The 14,940-nt window shown below is 44.8% G+C and overlaps 1 long non-coding RNA gene across 3 annotated transcripts in view; it reads right to left on the reverse strand.

Moving 5' to 3' along the window:
* Positions 1–14,940, reverse strand: part of LOC109252230 (uncharacterized) — a 340,134-nt gene that overhangs the window by 314,251 nt on the left and 10,943 nt on the right. For all 3 annotated transcript variants that reach the window (XR_002073895.2, XR_008423863.1, XR_002073893.2), the window contains exon 2: positions 6,030–6,110. This is a non-coding gene — a long non-coding RNA (uncharacterized LOC109252230). The remainder of the gene's footprint in view (positions 1–6,029; positions 6,111–14,940) is intronic.

A 14,940-nucleotide genomic window follows, 5' to 3' on the forward strand; every position in this document is an offset into this window, starting at 1 on the left:
GGAGACCCAAACAGCTCCTTGAAGAAGGGTGCCCAGTTGAACATGGTGGGGGATGCTCCTCATAAAAAACCTCGTTTGAGGTCACTGTTGCTTTGAGACACTGCCACTTTTGATAAGTGGGAATTTCTAGAATGTTCCCACGGCTGTATGGCGCATCGCTTACAAACATAAGCTCTGGGGTGAAACAAATCTATGTTTGGTGTTCCAAGAGGCCTGAAGAGGTTTCAGGAGCTGGTGACTTTCTGCTACTCAGGGAACTTCCCTGGGCCTCAGTTTCCACCCAAGCACCGGAGCTAATGATTCCTGCCTCAGCAGGTCAGTAGTAAGGCTAAACACGGTGGGCGTCCCCTAAGGCGCTTCCAAGAGCTGTTGTGTTAAAAAAAAAAAAAAAAAAAAAAATCAGAATAAATCAGCTGGAACGCGAGTGGGGGCGCGGCGGGGGCGTGGGGCCGCTCCAGCAGGCGCCCCGGAGCCGGCCCGGGGCCTGTGGCCTGACAGGGAAGGCCAGGGAGGGGGCGCCCCGCGGGAGCGCCGAGGCCCCGCTGCGCCCGGCCGGGCGGGGGCGGCGGAGGAGGAAGCGGGGGCGGCCGGAGCGCGGTGGGGATGTTTAAAGGAAATTTACAATCATTTCCTCTCTGTGGTTTGGTGACAAATCAACAACATCCTGTTCTTTTGTGAGGCTCCGGGCGCCTGCAAGGCGGGGGCAGCGCTCCGGCTCTTAAAGGGACACACACACACACAGGGTTCCCTCCCCCCCACCCCCCCCCCCCTCTACTCCCCTGCGGCTCCGAGAAAAAAAAAAAAAATACAGCCTCCCCAAGGCGCCACCTCCGGGGGTGCGCGCGGCCGGAATGAAGGGGCTGCTGCCGGAGCCGCCCCCGGGCCGCGACCCGGATCGCGTCCCCTCCCCCGCGGCCTTCCATTCCCGCGGACGGGAGGAGACGGCGGCGGCGCACCCCTCTGATGGATGCAGCGGCCCGGGGCCATCTCCCGCGGAGGGGGCAGGCGGGGGGCGGAGGCGCTCCCGCCCGACGGTTTCCCTCCCGCCCTCCCGCGCCAATTCCAGGACCGGGCTTCGGACCTCCGGGTGGTTTTTACCCCCTCCCCCGATCCCCTCGCCTCGAATTTTCCAGCCCCCAAACTCTGGATTTATGGTTAAAATGTCGACGTACGCACACGAGGTTTATAAAATGCCAAGGCGGAGAGAGGCTTCCCTGGCTGTAGGAGTAATGAGAATCAGATGGCTAGGGCCAGAAAAATAATAAAATACTTAACTACCCTCCTGGGATTTCCTTCATTCAGTCATTTAATGTTTGTTGTTGTTGTTGTTTTTAATTAAGCGCTGGTCACCATTCTAGGCCCGGTACAACAGGAACAAGACAGACAACATCCCTGCCCCCAGGGGGCTTAGATTCTCAAAATGAATGAGTGGATGGATGGATGGGATTATTTCACATGCTGTATGTGCTGTAATCAAAGAGGGTCATATTCTAGATTCTAGAACCACGGCTTCCTAAAGGAAAACTCCTTGAGTTGGTGACCAAAGAATGAATTGAAACGTCCAGCAACATTATGCAGAGAGAGACTAGAAGCAGGGACAGCATCCCTGCTCATCGCCAAGACCACCTGAAGGGCATCCCAGGGAGGATTTCCCTCCCCCCGCCCCCAAGACAAGCCCTGAGAATTGGCATCCAGGATGTGAGCGACCTGGGTCCTTCCGGTCTGGCTGTATAACCCCAGCAAGTCCCTTCCCTGCTCCAGGCCTCACAGTTTCTTCGCCTAGAAACAGAACACTGAACTAAATTCAGTAGCTCTCAACCCTAAGTGCAAATTAGAATTCTCCAGGGTGGTTTTCAAAAACAATGATCCCCCTGATCCCACCTCGGTCCCAGGGAATCAGAATCTCTGATAATGAAGCCTGTGCACTGGCATTTTTTTTGAGGGTTCCCTGGCTGAGTTCAGTGTGCAGCCAGGGTGAAGAGCCAGTGACCTAGATGATCTCTAAAGCCTAGGTTTAAAGTGCAGCAAGAGCTACTTGGATTTAGGGTATAATCATTCACAACACTGAGTGTTTGCCATCTCTCATATAATACACCAAATATGCCATGCACATATTTAAGTTACAGAGAAAAACCCTACCAAATTAGATGGGTACTGTTATTACCTCCATTTTACACATGAGGAATTGGAGGTACAGAGAGGAAATCTGGCCAAGAGCCTGAGTCCTCTAAGCTGGAGTGTCTTTCCAGTGACAAGAAGCAAATTTCTACCTCACGGAGCTGTTAATCACACAGAGTAGCTACAGAGAAAAAAAGCCTGGGGTACTCTGAGCTGGGGCTGCAAACCTGCCTTGAATGGAGGCAAGGGACTGGCCTGAAGGGCCTTTGGTCATTCTGATAGCACAATGATGTGCATGCCCAGAGTGCAGGTCCCAAAATGGAGTGTAACTCTAAGAAAAACAGCCTTTTATGTTTCTCTGCATTGATCTTCTTGGTCATTTTCAAAGATGATTCCCATAAAATGTGCGGTTTTGCCTCAGGCAGACGGAGGAACCATTTGGCAGGATGAGGAGAAAACTTTCTGTGCACCCCAGTATGGCCAGGACAGAATATACTCACCCGCCCCCACCCCCTCCCATATGGGGCCCACCAGTGCCCTTCCCACCTTTTGATTGCCTTCCCATTTGTGCAGTTCCCTGAGGCAGGACCCAGAGAAGGGCACTGAGACAGGTTCCCAAGGAAGTGAAAGATCTGTTAAAGCAGAGATGAGAAAAAAGGGAAGCTGCTGGTCCATCTTACAGTGAAATAGTGTGCTGCTATTAAAAAGGGGAGAGCTGTACAGATAGATTCCAAAGATGCTTGTGATACACAAGGTACAGAACAAGATCTTCTCATTGATATTTCTGTAAACACCACACACACACACACACACACACACACACACACACACACACACACACCGGAAACTAGCAGAACCATCTGGAAGGACAGATTCCCAACTGTTCTAGTGATGACTGGGCAGATGCATATGGGTGGAGGTAACAGTGCGGCAGTGTGTTGCATTAATGGCATACTTTTACTTTCTCTATTAATCACCATATTATTTAAGTTGTTGACAGCAAATGTGTATTAATTTTTTTAGATAAAGGGACTTCTATTCATAAAAAATAAAAATAAATATTAAAAAGGGGAGCATAAAAGCCTACTTTGGGCTCTGGGAATTCTATCCAAGATAGGTCCCCAGCCAATGTCATCTCTGCCAGGTTTTGCAGCTGGTGTTAACAGTGCCACTGCTGCCCACAGCCGCTTTGTCCTCAGCATGCCATTACAGTGGCAATCTCTTACCTGGTCAGCTGCTTCCTCTTCAGTCAGGGAATGCCCCGTGGAAGTTTTGGGTGATAGAAGATGGATTTGAGAGCTAGAAGCCCCGGCTGATAGAAGAGGTGACAAAGCTCACTTCGGAGGGGAAAACTGCCAAAGGTGCTACCTATCCCATAGAGGTAGGTGAAGGGAGTGGCACTGAAGTTCAAAGGCTCTGACTTCCTTATGCATCTATGTGTTGTTTTGGAAGGTGAGAAATGGAACTTGACAGACCAAGACCTGAAGACAGACCATAGTTCTTTGTGGTCCAAACCTCAACCCAGAAATCCAAAAGTCTAGGAGCAAGGGTCTGCTTAGAACATTATATGCAGGACTGTCCCCTCCAATGAGCGGTCTGCAGGAACAGCACGAGGTGAACTGTCATGCTCTAGGGAAGAATAATTTAGCCACACTCTGCTTCCTTTTTATGATTTCTTAGATCTTCGTAGTTTATAAACAGCATAATGTTGTGGTTAAGAGCATGAGCTAAGAAGACAGAGAACCCAAGTGGGATTCTGTACCACTTCCCTAAGCTTCCATTTCCTCTCTTCTAAAATGGGGATGATAATAGTACTTACCTCATGGAACTGTCCAGTGAGAATTAAATGAGACAATGCAGGAAAAGTCCTGAGCCCTGTACTGGGTACATGCAGTTAATAGTAACCAATGGTTTGGGGTGCCTGAGTGGCTCAGTCGGTTAAGCATCCAATTTCTCAGGTCATGATCTCGTGGTCCATGACTTTGAGCCCTGTGTTCGGCTCTACACTAACAACTCAGAGCCTGGAGCCTGCTTTGGATTCTGTGTCTCCTTTTTTCCTCTCTCTGCCCCTCCCCTGCTTGCACTCTGTGTGTGTGTCTCTCTCTCTCAAAAATAAACATTAAAAAAATAATAATAAATAGTAACTAACAATTATAACTAACAATTACAAGATTCCCCAACAATTATTAACTGTACCTTTTTTTTTTAGTTTATTTATTTATTTTGAGCATGCGTGTGAGCATGAGTAGGGGAGACGCAAAAGAGAATCCCAAGTAGGCTCCGCACTGTCAGTGCAGAGTCCGATGTGGGGCTCAAACTCATTAACCGTGGGATCATGACCTGAGCCAAAGTCAAGAGGAACTTAACTGACTAAGCCACCTGGGTGCCCCTTAAATGTACCTTTCAGATGAAAATAAGGAAGGTGATTGACATTTACATACTTACTAGCTTACACATCTCTAACATAAGTCTGAATTAGTGGTCTTCCAGAAGACCTGTGCCCACCAAAATCCTACACAGTAGAGCTAATATTACATTCAACAGTTATCACCTTCCTCTAAAGTCATCCAGTAGAGACCCTAATTTAATTTACACTTGCCTTTACATTTGCTAGGTGCTGTGCAGACAAATCAAGACAAATGAAATTCCTTCCTTCCATTCATTCAGGCCTGGCCATTTTTGAATCTTCCCAAAGCCCTTAGAAATAGGAATCCTTTCTTTCATTTTTTCTTTTAACTTCCGTTACCTCCTCAGTCTAGTCTAGTTAGGAGAAAGAACTGTTTCTGGGGATAGGAGGTTTAAACTGATGGGCCATTAGCACGATAACAAAGCAAAAGGAATTTTCCAGGTCACCAGCCAACAACTTTAGAGCGGTATTTAAAATTCACTTGCTTAGGGGGAGGGAAAGACATTGGTCAGGAGAGGGTGGGGAAGGATTTCTCCCAGCTGATGGGGAACTGGGGAACGCCCTTTTTTATGGTTAGCAAAACCAGCAAACACCTTAACAAGCTGCTTGGTTTCTGGGCTGATCTTTTATCATAGTGCTTGAAATACAGATATCAAAAAGAAAACAAACAGCCTTCTGCTGAATCCATAAAGAAAACGTTCTCCTTGGCTCCTGGCTCCGGATTTAGGGAACAACTGGATCCCTGCTACAATATAACATACAACATACCCATGAATTTCTTTTAAGCTCACTGAATACACACACACACACATGCACGCACGCACGCACACACACACATACACACACACGCTCATCTACACTCTGCCTTATTCCAACTGTGACAAAGCTCAGTAGGAGAGGAGCTATGGTCTCACTGTGTTTCCCCCACCCCAAGTTTGCATTTTTAAAATTTATTTGCTGGCAGTCTGGAAGTCACTGGGGAAGGCTGCTTCAACACTTAATTGGTAAACAGATCTGTTCTAGTAGAAATATTCTTCTAGTGATCACCTTTGCTGCGGATAGAAGAATGACCAGCCAAGAGTCCTGCTGAAATTTGGTGACAACGTTTTATCATCTCCCAATATCACTCTCCCTATCCCACAGTGCACTGCTCCAGGAATTTTCATAGCCCTGGCTTCTGGAGGCCCCGCCAAATTGCACAAGACTGTTTAAGAAGTACTTATACACAGTTTTAGGTTTTTTTCTACAATTGTTTCCAAACTCTAAAATTCAGCAGAATTCTTTGCAAAGGAACACAAAGGAAAAATAGATTTAAAACTATTGTTTCTGGTAGGAACCAATCACAACGTTGCTCAAACGCGTCCCTAGAATTCAAAGTTTGGGGAAAAAAAATCACTATTTTAGAATATCTTTCTATTATTACTTTAGGTAATTTTGTCATTACAAGCAAGTCCAAACTCCTCCCTATGCCGTTAGAACCCTTTTTGATCCAGCTCCCACCTACCTGAGCTCCAAGTAGTCATTCCCATGTATCTGCTTTCTTGATTTACATCTTGATTTTGGCAGTGGGTCCTCCAGTAGCTTCCTGATAAGAGATACAGGAGAGGTCAATTTTTTGAGACCTTGCATATCAGCATATATCTTGCCTTCTGTTCTCTCTTCACATTTTGACTGGTAGTTTTGCTAGGTATAAAATTCTAGGTTGTAAATCATTCCCCCAACAACCCTAGGCCTCTCCAGCACCCAGGTGTTTGAACTGTAAGTTCTTTTTGCATAGAACACATATCCCATGCCCACTCCCACCCTTGTGTAGCTAACGCCTCAATGTTTTTTGTGTTTTTTTTTAAGGTTTATTAAAAAAATTTTTTTTAACATTTATTTTTTTTTTAATTTTTTTTTTAACGTTTATTTATTTTTGAGACAGAGAGAGACAGAGCATGAATGGGGGAGGGGCAGAGAGAGAGGGAGACACAGAATCTGAAACAGGCTCCAGGCTCTGAGCGGTCAGCACAGAGCCCGACGCAGGGCTTGAACTCACAGACCGTGAGATCATGACCTAAGCCAAAGTCGGACGCTCAACCGACTGAGCCACCCAGGCGCCCCAACATTTATTTATTTTTGAGAGATAGAGACAGAGTGTGAGCGGGGGAGGGGCAGACAGAGGAGACACAGAATCTGAAGCAGGCTCCAGGCTCTGAGCAAGCTGTCAGCACACAGCCTGACGCAGGGCTCCAACCCACAAACCATGAGATCGTGACCTGAGCCAAAGTCGGACACTCAACCAACTGAGACACCCAGGTGTCCTTTTTTTTTTTAAGATTTATTATTTTTTTTTAAGTAATCTCTACACCCAAAGTGGGGCTCGAACCAATAATCCTGAGATCATGAGTTACATGCTCCACCAACTGAGCCAGGCAGGTGCCCCATACCTCATTATTCTTGTCAGAGAAACTTACCTGGCCAGCCACATATCCCTCCCAGTTGCTCCCACAACCTGGTGCTTATCCCTCACGATACTTCTTACACCATGTTATCATTATCTGTTTACTTGTCAGTATCCTCCACTAGTGAGTGAGCATGAGGGCTAAAAATACATAGCCACAGTGCCATGCAATAAATATTTATAGAACAAAGAAATACATAAATGGTTGTGATGATTTTTTTTTTCAAGATACAATGTATAGTAAAATGTTTGACAAATGCCCTTACCAGTTGGTGCCTGCTACGGACTTGGGGAGTAGAGAGCAGGATTGGTCTGGGGAAGAAATGTCACCCTGATACTAGGACCATTATAATTTCTTGCTCAATATCTGCCTTTCATGAAGACAGGGACCAGCTCTGGCTCTCAATGCTGTGTTCCCAAAAATCAGACCATAATGACAACTTAATAAAGAACTGTTGAATGAATGAACTGGTCCAGACAAAGGGAGTCCTATGCATTACACAGCCAAGAAAACAGAGAGAAAAAGTCCCTATACTGACTTACAGTCACAGGAAAAAGCAAGGTTTGGAATGAAAACACAATTCATCATCTGTTCCCACCCCACCTCCAATAGCAAACCCTCTCCCAATTCCCTGTTCCAGATATAGGCATTCCCTTCTTTGGACACACGGATTTGAAGCCCAGAACTATTTGGTTTGGACCCTTGCTTTCATAGTCTGTTTCTTTTCAATCAGCAAGTCCTATTGTCTCCTCCCTCTCTCCCTTTACAGCAGCTTTCTCCCGACCCTTCTGCTTCGTCCCTCTAGTACCTTCGCTGAGGCCTCTGTCACCCCACACTGATATTTTCCCCTGGCTCCCTCCTTCACTCCAAGGCGTTTGGACACCTCTGTCACATTAATCTCTCTGAAGCATCACTTTGCAGTGTCTCCTCACTGCCCCAAAATACCTTCAGACTCTCTTGATTTCCTCCCATGTTAAGTTACAACTCTTCTGCCAGTTTTCACCCTTCAGGATGACTTCTGATGCTCTGTTTTCCCTCCCCACACACAGCAGCTCGCTTATCACATGTACACAACTCTCACTCTGATTAGGCAAGATGTGTCACTGTCTCTGAAACAACAGAGCAGACTTCTGCACAACTTGCACATTCTCTTCTCTGGAATGTTCTCCGTACTCCTCTCTTAATTCAATCCATCCTTCCAGACCTATGGTTTAAATCCTTCCTCCTCCAAGATGCCTTTATTTACAACTTCAGAACTTGCAGATCTCCCCAAATTTAAAATCCAAAAATGCTTATCATCTTTGCAGCCCAGCTAAATCCAAATGTGTGCCTTAATGTAAGACACTATATATTCCACACACATTAGTGCAATATTCCCCAGCTATCCAGACTGCGCCTTGATGGTAAGGATGTCCTGTTCTTGGACCCGAGGGCCTTAGAGTTCGACATGGAGTAGTATTCAGGAGGTGGTAAGAGAACTGCCTCTAGAAACAGACAGACCTGGACTAATCTCAGCCCTACCAATTCTAATTGTGTGTATTTGGACCCTCTGAGCTTCAGTATCCTTACCTGTAAAACTGGGATAATAACAGTGCTACCTCATGGGTTTGATGTGAAAATTTAAATGAAATAATGCTAAGTAAAACAATTAGGACAGTGTTGTGATACATGACAGTGTGACACATATATGATACACGTACTCAGTAGTACTCAGTACGTGTTAGCTATTGTTATAAGAGACTCCAATTCCTATTCTTGGATTTGAACTTTGGCCTTGATTTTGCTTTACACTTTCTGTCACCGAGCCAGCCTTGCAAATAGTGATTTCCTGCCAGTCCCCACCTCTGTGTCCACCCTTGGCTGGTCAAAGCATTCTCTGTAAGCAGTGGTTAAGAGAAAGTTCCATCATACAAAGTCATCTCGGGCCCCACTTTGTGTTTCCTCCTGCCCTCAGCACTCCTGGATTCGGTGCTGAATTGTTTTAGTACCTTTGGTTTGGAAGCTTAAGCCTTTCTTTTTTCCACTTTTTTTTTTTTTTATCACTATCATTGTATTATAAAAACAATACATGTTCATTAAAATATTAAAAGTGAAGAGCAAATGTCTCACGCCTCACCCAAACCTCCATTCCTGATCTTCAGAAATAACCAGTTAGCTTCTCATGTGTATTTCCAGAAAACATCCACGGCTATAGAAACATATACACACATACATTTTTCTGTGGCCTGCTTAATCACTTAACAATCGGCCTCTCTCGCTCTAAGTAGGCTTCATGTACAGTGCAGAGCCGAGCACAGGGCTTGAACTCATGACCCTGAGATCAAGACCTGAGCTGAGATCAAGAGTCGGATATTTAACTGACTGAGCCATGCAGACACCCCTAACAATCGGTCTTGAACACCTTTCTATACCTATACCTGATAGGTTCACCACACATTGTTCAAAGGCAACTTTGATTTCTTTTGTAAAAGAGCAACCATCATTGATTTAATCAACCTCCTACAGATGGGCATGTAGGTTGCTACTACTAAAACAATGTGATGAACATCTTTGTATACATATCTCTATGGACGCCTTAAGTCTTAGGGCTTCTGATTGCCAGATTAGACTAGACTGGGAGTGAGTCATCAAATTTGGTTCTACCTCCCGTGTCTCTACCCAAATATAGCATTCAGTCCCTATACTCACTGACTCACTGGTCACCGGTGTGACCACGTTCCTCCTCATTTCAAAATAGAAGAAAGAGGTCACTGGACTGTTTCCTCACGATCCCGCTCAAAAGAAGCTCACAGAACCCACGTATGTCCCTTTATCTGGAACCAGAGGGGAAATCCCAGGCATCGGGGGATAAGATTTCAGAGTCTGGCTGTGTTCTCAGGTAGCCCTGAGGTAGCCCCAGAGAAGGAAGGAAACACGTTTTTGGTTCATGAGACACAATCCCAGCTGTTTTCAGTGGGACTGAGAGGGATGTGAGTATGACAATAAGGACAGCAGAGGAGACAGCCTTCAGGTGGTGGCTGGGGGGAGGTGAACACATAGGGCTTTCATCAGCAGTGACTGGGCATTATTATCCTAGCCCACATCCGTCCCTTTGCAACTATGTCCTTGCTCAGGCCAAGGACAGGATGGAACAGCAGGAACTGTGAGTGCTTATCCCCAGCTCAGCCTGACTCACGCAGGACCCCAAGCCAAGCCCCTTACTGCGCCCTGGGGGAAGCCCAGGAGCCTGGGTGAAACTAGGGCGGGGAAGAAAAGATGTATCCAAGTTGCTTACATACAACTGTGACCCACAGTGAGCCACCATCTTAGGCTTCAGTTAGTCCATGCCCCTATCTGTGAAAAAAAGCAAAAGCAACATGTACAGTCCCTGCTTTACACTGTCCTTGAAGGCAGGAGGTATACCAAGTACTTAACACAGGACACGACATTACATAAGCAGCGAATAAATCTTTCATACTTGCACCACTGATATCTCCCTCTTGCCTAGCACAGTGCCCAATTCAGAGTAGATGCTTCATTAAAATTTCTTTCAGGGAATGAATGAACAACCTCTTCATTTCCGAAGGGCGGACAGGAAAATTACAAAATAACCCCCAAGGCCTCTCCAACCTCTTGTTACCCTATTCCCTTCTTTACGATGTGGCAGCTTACTGATAATGCAATTTGGTTCGGTTCGTGCAATTCATTCTCTTCCTCACAGAAAAGATGTTCTCTTCCCCGTGGCTTGTCCTCAAGATCCAGCCACATCAAAGAATAAACTCAGGCCCAAGGTCCTGGAATGCGGCCTCACCTCACAGTTTCTAAGGAGAAACCAAGTCCTAGGACCATAGAGGATCAGAGGAGGGAGGAAAGAAAATTAATATATTCATTCAACAAATATCTATGTGGAATATCTATTGTGTCTAGAAGTGAAACCAAAAACTTGCTGCTTGGCCTTGCTCCTCTACTCCCTTACCATGCTGGCATCTGCCTCAAACCCTCAAAGCCTGGTCTCCACCTCTCTACTGAAAAGGCTTCCTTGTAGGGAGTCCTCAGGCGCACCAGCTCACCAGCTGTTAATCCAGGCGCCCCTCCCCACTGCTTGTTCCTAATTTCCACACCTTTCTCCTCCTTTGGTTTCTCTGGGTGACTATACTCCATTGTCCTCCCTTCTCTTCTCCCTTTCCCGCCCCTGATTCTTGCCTTGTATTGCTTCTTGCCTCACAGCATCCCTCCAAAATCCATATGTTAAAATGCTAACCCCCTGCACCCCAGAATGTGACTGTATTGGAGATAGGGTCTTTAAAAAGTAATTAATGAGGTCCATTAGGGTACGCCCTAATCTAATATGACTGGTTGATTTATCAGGACACAGGCAGAGGGCCCTAAGAAGAAACCAATTCGGTTGGCATTGTGACCTCATACTTGCAGCCTCCAGAATTGTGAGAAAATAAGTTTCTGTTGTTTAAGCCACGGGGTCTGTGGTACTTGGTTATAGTGGCTCTAGTAGACTAATACACCCCCTGTATTCTATGTCACAGTCATCATCCCCAAAGATCTCATCCTCCTCTATCAATTCATCTCCATGGTCTAAACTATCATCCCTCCCCTTCCCAATTTCCCATGCAGGTCAACATGTCTATACACAGAGACCTAGATGCTCATCCAGATCCCAGTTCTAAATTCCAGCTGCCTACGAGACAATTATTCCTGAGTCATTTTGCCAATCTTGAAACTTCAAGAGGTCTAGAACCACAAAATCCTTGTAGGTCAACCCAACCACCTTGCTTCACAGATGAGGAAACTGAGGCACGAAACAAAAGCAAACTCGGCTCTCGTCCCTAAAAGCACCTTCCATCTGGTCACTCAAAAATATGGAATCATCTTTTACTCTGTCCTTTTTCCTCCCTCATAGCCAATAAAGAAACTTTCAGTGGATCTCAAAATTATTGTCTGTTGTCCAGTGTTTTAGCTCTAACTTTTTTTTTTAATGTTTATTTATTTTTAAGAGAGAGAGAGAAAGAGCACAAGCAAGGGAGGGGCAGAGATAGACAGAGACATAGGATCCAAAGCAGGCTCCAGGCTCCCAGCTGTCAGCACAGAGTTTGACGCGGGGCTTGAACCCACGAACCATGAGATCATGACCTGAGCCAAAGTCAGACGCTTAACTGACTGAGTCACCCAGACGCCCATCTTTTTTTTTTTTTAAAGTAAGCTTTATGCTCAATGTGGGTCTTGATCTTACAATCCTGAGATCAAGAGCCACATGCTCTACAACCCTAGTTCTATTCTGTCCCCCCAACCCCACCCCACAGATTAAATATTTCAGTGCATTTATATTTAGATAAGTATTGAGTTTTTAGGATTCAGTGGACTGTTCTGTTAGAAAGATAGAATAGCAGTGAAGATAAAAACATAAGCTCCAGTGTCTTACATGGGTTTGGTTCCTTATTCCATCCTGTGGCCTTAGGCAGGTTTTTTTGATCTATAAAATGAAGATAATAATGGTACCTACATCATAGGATTCTTGTAAGAATTTTTTTTGAAGTTTATTTATGTATTTTGAGAGAGAGACCACGAGCAGGGGAGGGGCAGAGAGACGGAGAGAAAGAGACTCCCAAGCAGGCTTTGCACTGTCAGCACAGAGCCCAATGCAAGGTTCAGTACCACAAACTCCGAGATCATGACCTGAGCTGAAATCAAGAGTTGGACACTTAACTGACTGAGCCACCTAGACACCCCAAGAATTGTTTTTAAGGAAACTCTACATCACACACTGGGGCTCAAACTCATAACCCCGAGATCAAGAGTTGCTTGCTCTAGCGACTAAGCCAACCAGGCACCCTAGTCTTGAAAGAATAAAATGTGGATGTGAACCCAGTATGGTCTAGCCTCCAACTCTTCATACTACACCATGCTACCTCTTTCTCTGGGAATGTAAAAGAATTGGTTCAGTTTCTGATGGTATGGTCACCAAAATACCCTGGATGGCTTTCTCAATGAAAATAATTCCAAGTATTGAATAAAATATAGAATTTTTTCAAAAAGACATCACTGAATTGGAAGACTTTGGCTCAGGTCATGATCTTGAGGTTCGTGGGTTCGAGTCCTGCCTCAGGATCTGTGCTGACAGCTCAGAGCCTAGAGCCTGCTTCAGATTCTGTGTCTCCCTCTCTCTCTCTGCCCCTCCCCCCTCATGCTCTGTTTCTGTCTCTGAAAAATGAATAAACCTTAAAAGAAATTAAAAGAAGAAAGAAATATTCAGAGGCCAAAATAAAAAAGGAAAAGAAAAACAGAAAAGAAAATGGCAACTCTGGAACATAAGTGAGTGCACGAGACAGCTTTCCCCTTAGGGTATCTACAGTAACCTGGTGACATAAAGCTTTCGTTCTGATAAATACAAAGGATGAGGAAAACAGAAGATACAAGATAAGAAGGTAATAGAGGCAGGCAGAAGGTAATATCACACAAGGTAATAAGCCTAATAGAAGCCCCTCAAAAGGATCCACAAAAAGTTACAGCCTCAGTGTAAGGTATGAGTGAGAAATATATCCAAGGCACAGAAGAGGCAGCAAGGAAATTTGTTTGGCAAACACTGACATTGCATGAGCAAAGAAAAACAAATCTCCCCTGAAAATTCATAACTACAAACCAACTTTCACGAGTTTATAGACTGAATTCATACAACCTATACCTTGTGTACTTGAAAACTTCAAGCAGAAAATTTAAGTAGCTCCAGGTAGGAATAAAGCCCAGTAATGGTAAAAGCAAATACAAATTCTCTCTAAAGGACTATAATTTCAACTGATGCATTAAGGAATGCCCATAAAATTCCAAGAAATTGGGCCTAAAGCTGAAAATCACAAAACACACAAGGAAACAAGGCACCATAAGTGAGAACCAGCAGAAACAACAGACAGTCTAATCAGATCCACAAAAATATGACATAAAAATTATCAAGTACAGAAAATGGGTAAGTGTATGTAATATATTTCAAGAAATAAACATAAGCCTTAAACATATGAGCCAGGGGTAGAAGACTATAAAAAGTAACCAAGCCAATTTTGAAAAAAAAAAAAAAAAAAAAAAAGTAAGGGTTGCCTGGGTGGCTAAATTGGTTCAGCATCTGACTTTGGCTCAGGTCATGTTCTCACAGTTGGTGGGTTCGAGCCCTGCATCAGGCTGTGCTCAAAACCTGGAACCTGCTTTGAAATCTGTGTCTCCTTTCTGCCCTTCCCCCTGCTCACGCCAGTGCTTGCTCTCTCTCTCTCTCTCTCTCTCTCTCAAAAAAAAAAAAAAAAGTTTTTTAAATGTTTTTTTTTTTTAATTTTTTTTTTTTTTAACGTTTATTTATTTTTGAGACAGAGAGAGACAGAGCATGAACGGGGGAGGGGCAGAGAGAGAGGGAGACACAGAATCAGAAGCAGGCTCCAGGCTCTGAGCCATCAGCCCAGAGCCCGACGCGGGGCTCGAACTCACTGACCGCGAGATCGTGACCTGAGCTGAAGTCAGACGCTTAACTGACTGAGCCACCCAGGCGCCCCTAAATGTTTTTAATTAAAATGAAGATGGATTAAATAGCAGATTCGATACTAGGGGTTTTTTTTAATTAATTTTTAAATTGTGTTTATTTATTTTTGAGAGAGAGAGGAAGAGTGTGAGCGGGGAAGAGGCAGAAAGACAGGGAGAGAGAGAATCCCAAGCAGGCTCCACACTCTCAACGCAGAGCCCAATGCCAGGCTCGAACTCACCAACCATGAGATCATTACCTGAGCCAAAATTCAGAGTCAAACACTTAACTGACTGAGCCACCCAGGCACCCCGATTAGATACTATTAAAGGCAGAATTCATTTACTAGAAAATGGATCTAAAGAAATCTAATGAGTGACCCAAAGATACAGAGAGATGAAGAATACAAAGAACTACATATGTGACATTGGAGGATAGAATAAGATTGTCTAATATATATTTAATTGTATTTACAGAAGAAA

Source organism: Panthera pardus, unplaced genomic scaffold (genome assembly GCF_024362965.1).
Source record: "Panthera pardus isolate Hobbes unplaced genomic scaffold, ASM2436296v1 HiC_scaffold_2, whole genome shotgun sequence".
In the NCBI taxonomy this organism is placed as follows: domain Eukaryota; kingdom Metazoa; phylum Chordata; class Mammalia; order Carnivora; family Felidae; genus Panthera; species Panthera pardus.